The sequence below is a fragment of the Garra rufa genome, chromosome 1 (assembly GCF_049309525.1).
Source record: "Garra rufa chromosome 1, GarRuf1.0, whole genome shotgun sequence".
Classification (NCBI taxonomy): Eukaryota; Metazoa; Chordata; class Actinopteri; order Cypriniformes; family Cyprinidae; genus Garra; species Garra rufa.
Genome location: NC_133361.1, coordinates 12,953,207 through 12,963,674, shown reverse-complemented (window position 1 = coordinate 12,963,674; position 10,468 = coordinate 12,953,207).

Here is a 10,468-nt window from a genome sequence, read left to right as displayed (position 1 = left end):
GTATATATATATATATATATATATATAGTTCTAGTTCTAGTTTTGGCAAATGTAAAAACACGTTCACGTCTGAAGTGAAATGAGTGAAAGCAACAATCTTAGTTGTGCTGCAGTTCTGGATTGGAAAAGTGAGCTGTCAGTCAAACAATGCGAAAACAAAGTAACTGACATTATAACTGAAAAAGTAACTTGTGTTTTTGATGTAAATTAAAAAAATAATGTGTTACTCTACTAGTTACTAAAAGTAATCTGATTACATAACTTGAGTTACATATAATGTATTTCCCCTCTACACTATACTTGTTGGGGGTAATGAAGTTCATAAAGTTTAGCAGATGTTCATCTGCTGTGACACTGAGTCTAACTAACTAGCTGTTGCCTTCAGAATGAACCTGTAATCAGTGCTTTATCTCACGATCATCAGAGTTTCCTGCCAGAAGTGAGTTGAGTTTGATGGATGTTTCTGTCTGGTCTAAACTTCATAGAGATGTTGCACAGCTAACGTTAAGTTATGAAAACCTTGTTTCTGAATGTTCTCTGACAGTCCAGTTTCTTAAATGTTTTTTTCTTGGTTATAAGAACGTTACGGAAACATTCCATTGTATCATTATTGGAACGTTACTTTTGAATGTTCTCAGAACATTCTAAAACAAGTAGCAACATTTAAAAAAAATGTGACCCTGGACCACAAAATCAGTCTTAAGTAGCATAGGTATATTTGTAGAAATAGCCAAAAATACATTGTATGGGTCAAAATGAAAGATTTTTTTGTGTAAAAAATTATTAGGTTATTAGGTAAAGGTCATGTTCCATGAAGATATTTTGTACATTTTCTACCGTAAATATATTAAAACCTATTTTAATTAGTAATTTGCATTGCCAAGAACTTCATTTGACAACTTTAAATGCGGTTTTCTCTATATTTAGATTTTCAAATAGTTGCATCACCAAATATTGTCCTATCTTAACAAACCACACATCAATCAAATTTATTCAGCTTTCAGATGATGTATATACAGTATCTCAATTTCAAAAGAATTGACCCTTAGTTTTGTGGTCCAGGGTCACAAATATTAAATGAACATCCAACTAAAATGTTCTAAAAAAAATTGCATGAATGATTGTTTTGAGAACTTTGAACAAACATTCTATAAATGTTCATGGATAAATGTTAAGAGAACTTTGCCAGAATGTTTCCAGAACATTAATTCACAAACCTTTATTCAATGTTATCTGGTGTTTAATAATGTTATTAGAATAATGTTTGTTCATAACTTGGAGAGAACATTCAATAACATCATAAGAACTTTCCCTGTTAGATGGATGTTCATGCTCGGATTAAGGAGTCTGTCACTTTCTGTCCTGTTTTCATTCAATGGAGTTTCATTACACTTAATCCAAGAACTTGTTTCTGCTGAAATGTTTGAGTTCATATTGAGATCTCAGAGTTTTGATTGATACACTGGCAGTTTGAGAGATGAAGATCTCATTAGTGTCTCATTTTTGTCTGATGGCTGCTTCATGATGATGTTCAGATACATGTAGTGTGTGTGTGTGTGTGTGTGTGTGTGTGTGTGTGTGTGTGTGTGTGTGTGTGTGTGTGTGTGTGTGTGTGTGTGTGTGTGTGTGCAGCAGATGTGGTCCTGCGGTTGAGGAAGACTCCGAAGTGCCGTGAGGAAGAGTGTGAGGCTGTAAAGACTGACTGACTTTCCAATCATGTGTTTTTCTGGGAACATTGAATTACAGCGGTGGGGGGCGGAGATGAACGAATGAAAGGAGCCGTTGTTACTGACGGGATGGACAGATGAAAGAGAGAAAGAGAGAGAGATGAAAGACAGAGAGGATGAGAAATCACTGTGACAAACACACACACACACACACACACGAAGTGAGAGATTCATAACAAACTTGTTTTCTGCTGTAAAATGTGTTTTGGATCTAGTGCACTTTCAGTGAACTTCAAGTTTAAAAAAAAATACTTTTTAATATCTACATATCATGAAGTATCAAGTAAATAAAATACCACTTAAGTGTATACAGTAATGAGGTACTTTAAAATAAAGTAGTTAAAATTGTATTTAAAATGCAGTATTGCAACTTCATAACAAACGTTTAATTACAAATATACTTGTCATAGTTTCAACAGGCATATTACAAAAAGTCGCTTTGGATAAAACTGTCTGCAAAATGCATGAATGTAAACAGAAATGGCATTCAGGTATGTTTTAATTTACCATATATGCTTGTCAGTACATTAAACAGCACTTTCACCATTTTTCAAACAATAGACAGTAGAGCAATTATGAAATTACATACTGAAGTCCTACTTAAGTGAGTCAGAAAAAAAGTAATTTTAACTACATAATACATTTTCATGTAATTGCAAACAAAAAGCAACAAAAACAACAAAACATATAGTCTAATAAAATGTATTATTTACACAATAAGTGCACTTTATTTTCACAAGTGAATCAGGATGATGAGTTGAAGACTATACTGGTAGACTAGTTTCAGCAGATGTGTTTTGGAAGACCAGCACTAAACCAGCATATGTATATGAAGGCATGACTGTCCCGCAGCGGCTTTATTTCATATCTCCAGATAAAAGGGCTTATCTGCAGTGATTGGAAATATTTGAGCTCCCGCTGTTGTGTCTCATAACTCTCAATCTTTAACCCTCAAAACCACTGACAGTAAACCGGATCTGCGTCACACACACGCGTCAGGCGCGGAGACAGCGCTATGATGCTTTGTCATGATCTCTGTGTGTGTGAGTGTGTGTGTTTAGTTTGATGGAGATCCTGCAATACAAAGAATCTCTTCATAACAGACAGAAAAACAAATGTGTAATTTCTGTCCGTGCTTCATTTAGTTTAGTTAGTGTTGTTGGACTCTAATGATGTGCTGAGACTCACTTCAGCATCAGATATTACTCCAGTAGAAACTGATACTGGCATGCAACTCTGTTTATCACGGAAAATACTTAGACGTGGCTAGTATCCAGTCTAGTAGCTTGGAAAGTAACTTGAAAGGTTATGTGTGTTTTTGAGATGTTTGAAGTGCCTTAGGTTTTATTTTTTTATTTTTTTTAAAGCACAAACATATTTATTTATTTATTTATTTATTTATTTTTTACTTTAAATTAAGTTGATTGACCCGATTGGCAGATTTTTGTTATTGTTTTAAGCATAAAATTGTACTAAAAAACAAGATGCAAAAAAAAAGGAAGGAACGAAGGAACGAAGAAAAGAAAGAAAAAGAAAGAAATAAAGAAAGAAAGAAAGAAAGAAAGAAGGAAGAAAAAAGTGACTTCAGAATTAAGATGCAAAGAATGAAAGAAAAAAGTGACTTAATCAAGATGCAACAAAAGAAAGAGAGAAAGAAAAAAGGAAGGAAAGCAAGCAAGCAAGAAAGAAAAATGTAAGTGACTTAATCAAGATGCAAAGAAATAAAGAAAGAAAGAAAGTGACTGAAGAATCAAGATGCAAAGAAAGAAAGAAAGAACGAAAGTAAGAAAAGGAAGGAAGGAAGGAAAGAAAGCGAGAAATAAAGAAAAAAGAAGGAAGGAAGGAAGGTAGGATGGAAAGAAAGCGAGAAATAAAGAAAAAAGAAGGAAGGAAGGAAGGAAGGAAGGCAAGAAAGAAAGTAGGAAAGAAAGTGACTTAAGAATCAAGATGGAAAGAAAGAAAGAAAGAAAGAAAGAAAGAAAGAAAGAAAGAAAGAAAGAAAGAAAGAAAACAGAAAGTGACCTAAAAATTAAAAGAAAAAAGGAAGGAAGGAAGGCAAGAAAGAAAGCAATCAAGAAGGAAAGAAAGAAAGACAGACAGAAAGAAAGAAAGAAAAAAAGAAAGAAAGGAAAAAGCAATCAAGAAAGAAAGAAAGAAAGAAAGTGACTTAAGAATCAAGATGGATGGAAAGAAAGAAAGACGGCAGGCAAGAAAGAAAGAAAGCAATCAAGAAAGAAAGAAAGAAAGAAAGAACGAAAGAAAAAGAAAAAGAAAAAAAATAAAGAAAGTGACTTAAGAATCAAGATGTAAAGAAAGAAAGAAAAGAAAGGAAGGAAGGAAGGAAGGAAAGAAAGCGAGAAATAAAGAAAAAAGAAGGAAGGCAAGAAAGGCAAGAAAGAAAGAAAGAAAGAAAGAAAGAAAGAAAGAAAGAAAGAAAGAAAGAAAGAAAGAGAAAGAAAGAAAGAAAGAAAGAAAGAAAAAGGAGGCAGGCAAGAAAGAAAGCAATCAAGAAAGAAAGAAAGAAAGAAAGTGACTTAAGAATCAAGATGTAAAGAAAGAAAGAAAAGGAAGGAAAGAAGGAAGGAAGGAAGGCAAGAAAGAAAGTAGGAAAGAAAGTGACTTAAGAATCACGATGGAAAGAAAGAAAGAAAGAAACAAACAAACAAAAAAGAAAGTGACCTAAAAATCAAAATGCAAAGAAAAAAAAGAAGGAAGGAAGGAAGGAAGGAAGGAAGGAAGGAAGGAAGGAAGGAAGGCAGGCACGAAAGAAAGCAATCAAGAAAGAAAGAAAGAAAGAAAGAAAGAAAGAAAAGAAAATATTTAAAAAAAAATCTAATTAAAGATGTTAACAAAAATTTATAACAGCATCTTAATTACAATGAAAACGGAAAATAAAATAAAACCTGTTTAAAATGTAGAAAAATCAAACTGGTCTGTGTTGCAGGATTTAATAACTTGAGTTGAGATGAGTTTATTGCTCACTTTGGATAAAGCTAAATGAGTAAGTGTGTGTTAAGTGCCTGTATTTTGGGTGATTTTTGCTGTAGTGTCAGTGGTTAGCCGACAGGAGGCACCATTGAAGCACTTCTGACCCGCAGGACTTTAATCAGTGCTTTTAGTTTCATGAAATAAACTTCTGAACACATTTACTAAGAAAAATAAAACTTAGCAGGCAAACTTTTCCAAGTTCTAAAGCTGCACTTTTACAAATTTCCAGAGCGAGACAGAGATGTGGAGACAGGAAGCAGCGTTTGTGAGAATGGATGGAGGGATGTATGGAGGGATATGTGCGGGTGAGGGGGAGCGGCTCATAATGAGCAGTGCAGGGGGCAGTAAACTCTGACAATGAGCCTCTGTTACTGACCCACACAATACAGCACTATCAGTTTCATCACGCCTGTCTCTCTCTCACTGTCTGTCTCTCTCTCTGTCTCTCTCTCAGTAATGAGTCTGTCTGCCTCAGGCGTGGATCCGCAAACATCTCTCTCTCCCAGAACCTCCTCCATCAGATTCGCTGCAAAGGTTAATCGACGGGTTTGGGTCCGTGACCAAAAAATCATGTGTTTGTGCTGTCGTTCAGAGTATTTTGATCCAAATGTTGGTACTTTACACTGTAAAAATGTCAAGTTAAAAACTTAAGTTTAGTTGCTGCAGCGTTGTTTAAAAGCAAAACCATTTAAAATGTTACTTGAAATGCATTAAAATGTACAAAAATGATATGATTCATTTATTTCAGCTAGTTACCAAGAGAATATTTCACGTTGTTATTTAGTTGTGGTTTATGTTCTAAAAACTAAAACAGATATATTTAAAAAGAAAATAAAAAAAAATACATTAAAATTAATAAAACTTTAACTAAAATTAAGATGAAAGCAGAAAAACATACAAATAAAATCTAATTCAAAGTTATTTTATTTGAAGTTTTATTAAGGCAAAACACTGCAGGTGAATATGGTAAAATAATAATAATAATAATAATAATAATAATAATAATATTTATGACCTTACTTACCCAGTTGTTTGATTACATTGATAATTGCAAACATTTTTTGCATTACAAGTTTTCTAAAATGTTAGGTTTAAATATGCAAATGAGGCATTATTTAATGAAATATGCACTAATTTGCATACATTCCTAGTACAAAAATCTAAACACTGGATGAAGTCAGTTTTAAAAATTCTTGTTTAATTTTTTTGACATTAGAGTCAAATGTTTTTACAGAGGGAATTTTATGTATCTCATTTTGTTACTCCATAATTCAGAAAAAAATTAGAACAGCCAGGAAACACACTTTTTTTAACCATTTCTTGAGGAATAAAATGATGTATAAAATCAAGCAAATTAAATATGAACAAACCCCTCTGTATAAACCTTCAGGATAGACAGGAATAAAAATGTAAAGTTTGGTGTGTGTAAGTGCTACTAAAGTGGAGATTTATGGCTCAGTGTAGGAGAAAAAACTCATTTTGAGAAAACAGCCTTTTAAAAATATGCATTGTAATTGAAATCTATTGACACAAATAATTGAAGTGCTTGAAAGGTGCATGAAAAAACAGTTTTTGCCTGCAGTGTCTCCCCTTAAACTGATTAAAAATATAATGTTTAATCTTTTGTAAGTTTAATTATTGATTATATATTTTTCACAATATAATTACAGATTTGCATCACTATTGTTCATCTTAATTGTTTATTTACTTGATTCAGTGTTATTTTAGCATTAGTAAAAAAAGCCATACCATGTTTTTCTATTAATGTAACTAATCCAATATATCTGTGGAGATTCATAGTTTAATTTAAAAAACACTGGACTGACAAACATACTTATTTAAGTATGTTTGTAAGTATGTTTGTAAGTCCAGTGTTTTTTAAATTAAACTTTATTTAGAACTGATCAAATATATATATTTTATGCCATGTCAAACTAACACTGGAAAGCATCTGCGATGTCACACACCAGGTTTTGTTAGTTAAAGGGGTTTTGAACAGGATGGAAAGTGGTAAAGCCTATAAATTAATAAGAATATTCATAATAAAACACATTAAGATTACACATTGTGATTCCAGAAAGAAAACAAAAAATCAAGAAAAGTTGTCTTTGAACTTTTATTCTGACCCTTGAGGGCAAAGTTCACAGTTAGGGGCAGAAGTTCAGTGGCCGGTTGCATAACCCGATTAGACTAGTATTACAAATTAGTTCTCTTTTTCTTTTTAATTTGAGACTACTCATAACCCTTTTTTTAAGTCTGTTTTATTAATACAAAAAAGAAAAGAAAAGAAAAGTAAGATTATCTCTTAGCTAACTGCTGGCTGTGTTTCTGTAACTGGACTCGGTTGATGTGTTTTTTATTCTGATTCTGTCTCTCTGTCTCCCTCTACCGCCACTGTCTGAGTTATCAACCCACTAATAGACTAACTGCTATGAGTTTGTTATTTAGTGGACACAGGTTACAGATCCTCTATATCAGTGGTTTAAGATCTTTAGAGACTAAGACTAATGATGCTTTTCGATGAACTACCCACACCAGAACATGTGACACAAACCCAGACTGCTGATTAAGTGTTTACATTTTGGTTTATTTCCTCTCATCTAGCGTAAAATACCATCTCTCATCATTTAAAGCACTTTCCCAGATCTCTCATATACATATGTCATATACAAAATCAACCTCACCTTAAAAACAAGTCTGTTCAAATAAAGCCCGTCCCAAATAACAAAACAAATGTTCTTAGAACGTTTAGCTAACGTTTCTAATACGTTATAAAACGTAATTTCTGAATATTCAAAACATTCGATTTTCAAAAAAAAAAAAATTCTGGTTATGCGAACAACATTCCATTTTATAATTTTGAAAACATTATAAAAATGTTACTTTCGAATTGTATGAACATTTTCAAATAAGAATTAAAAACGTAGAGAATCTGTTGACAAAGAAGCCCAATGGATTTCAGTTTTATATATATGTTTTTGTACGTACCTTTTGAGAACATCCTTAAAGGCCATTTAAGTCTGAACGAACGCTCTGTTGACCAACATTCAACTGAACATGAACAGGCCTATACAAATATGTTTTTGTAGTAACCTTTTGAGACCATCAGTAAAGACCATAAAAGTTGGCGTTACTGGAAGAACGTTCGTTCATAACTTTGAGATAACCTTTTTAGAACGTTGGCGAAAGTTCTCGGAACGTTCTCTGTTTGCTGAGTTTGTGTATTGTTTATATAATGGACTTTAACCTTGGCGCATTTTAAATTGCACATTGCATTGCGTTTTAGGGTTCAAGGAAATGTCAATAGGAAAGCTGAAAAAGTAGGCTACTGGTATTTTTCTTACATTTATTAGGCCTAAATTTATTTATTTATTTTTTCGTATATATCAAATAAACTAGATATAAAACTGAAATCCATTGGGAAAGGTTTGGCACGCTCTCTTGACTAATTGCGAACGTTCTCGGATATTGACTTAAATGTGGCGGTAAATAAAACTTAGATGAACTCATGTTTAATGCTTATATTCAATGTTTTAACACACACACACACACACACACACACACACACACACACACACACACACACACACACACATATATATATATATATATATATATATATATATATATATATATATATAATATTATTTTCAGAAGTGATCAATGATGATTGTTGTAGTTCTGATTTGGAGGTTTTTGCATCTTATTCTGAACGGTTTGTTTAAACTGATCTCAGACCAGCGTTTACAGGCCAGTTTATTTTAAAGCAGTAACCGTATGCAGTGGACGCTAGATTAAGGGAATGAATTAAGTTTGATGATATTGAGTGATTGTGTGATTATGTTGTTCTGTGCTGGATCTGATGACACGGAACCGGAAACGGTTTATGATGATTTCTGATTCGGTCAGTGCAAACTCATTCAAAACGTGTCTTTACACTGAATCCTGCTTCTGTTTGCTTGGAGTTTATGATTTGATTACTTTCATTTAGGTAGTCATTTAATTTTCGCCTTTTAATCTACCTCTGTACATTTTTTAAAATGTGGTAATATTATGATTTCAGAGAGAGAAAAAAAGTAGTGCTGTCAAACGATTAATCGTGATTAATCGCATCCAAAATAAAAGGTGTTTATTTACATAATGTATGTGTGTGTACTGTGTATATTTAATATGTATATATAAATACACACATATGCATGGATGTATTTAAGAAAAATATGTTATGTTTATATATTAAATATATTTATATATAATATAATTATTATTGAATAAAAATGTATTTCAAAATAAATATGGGGAAAATATTCTCAAAATATATACTGTATGTGTGTTTTAAATATACATACTAAATATACACAGTACACAGTCTTTGAACTTTTATTCTAACCCTTGAGGTCAAAGTTCACAGTTAAGGGGCACAGGTTCAGTGGCCGGTTGCATAATTATCCCTTTTAGACTAGTTATAACCCTTTTCAAAGTCAATTGTATTATTACTAAAATAAGAATTCTGTGCTGGATTTGATGACGCGGAACCGGAAACAGTTTATGATTTAATGGCTTTTCTGATTCGGTCAGTGCGAGCTCATTCAAAACGTGTCTGTACAGCTTTCCATTGAATCCTGCTTTACTTGGAGTTTAATTTTTTGATTACTTTCATTTAGGTAATCATTTCATTTTGTCCTCTTAATCTATCTCTGTAAACTTTTAAAATGTGCTAAAATGTTTTTTTTTTTCGTATGTAAACTTTTGAAAGCTGCTAAAAAGCTTATTCTCTGTAAACGTGAAAGGTAGGCTATTTTTTTTATTCTCTGTAAACGTTTAAAATGTGCAAATATATGCTTACCATTTATTCTATTGACTTTTAAAATGATTTAAAGATAGTTTCTAATACATATTTATTCTTTGTTTGATTATTTAGTATGTGTGTATTTGTAGAAAGCACCAGTGAGCAGCAAACCCTGCTGAAAAAAACAGCTAATACCAGCCTGGGCAGGTTGGAAAAGTGGCCAAAACCCCTCTAAAACCAGCCTGCCTTCCAGCTATGACCATAAACCAGCCAACCAGCCTAGGCTGGTTTTAGCTGTTTTTTCCACCAGGGAGGGCGCTGGTGTGTCGGTTTTGTGTGTCTTTGTGTAAAATACTAGTGTTGCTCTCCATCTGCTGGTGAGCTCAGGAAATTGCACGTGTATTTTTCAGTCCTTTTGTAAATAACTTGTAAATTTAGCCAACAGCTGTGCAGTTGTAGCTATTCAGTCATTTTTTTTTTCCCCAGTGTGTTTGTCTGTTTTGGGAATCAAGTTTTAGTCAAATAATTTACTGAAGTATGGAGGTCATGTGATTAGTGATGAGCGGTCATACTCGTGTGTTTAATATGGGCTTAGACATCCAAACATAGGGCAGTAGAAATAGATTTATTTCAGTATCACATTAAAGGTGCAACACAACAAGATAAAGTGCATTTCAGGAGTTTTGACGCTTTCAAGTAAAGTTTCTCCATCAGGAAGATTTTCAAACGGGAAGACGTGTAAAACCAGCTGAGAAAAAGATTCCCATCATGCAGCAGCTTTATATTTACACACATCAGATTCGCCCAGAGCCGTCCCGAGACGCGCACAATCGGAGGAAAGTCTGGGGAAACATAAAAAATGAACATTGCTATTGATCTCTAGTTAATACATTAAAGACTGGAGCGTTTGTAACTCACTACATCAGCTTATATCACCGTATCCATCTGTCCAAGTTTCACAGTACAG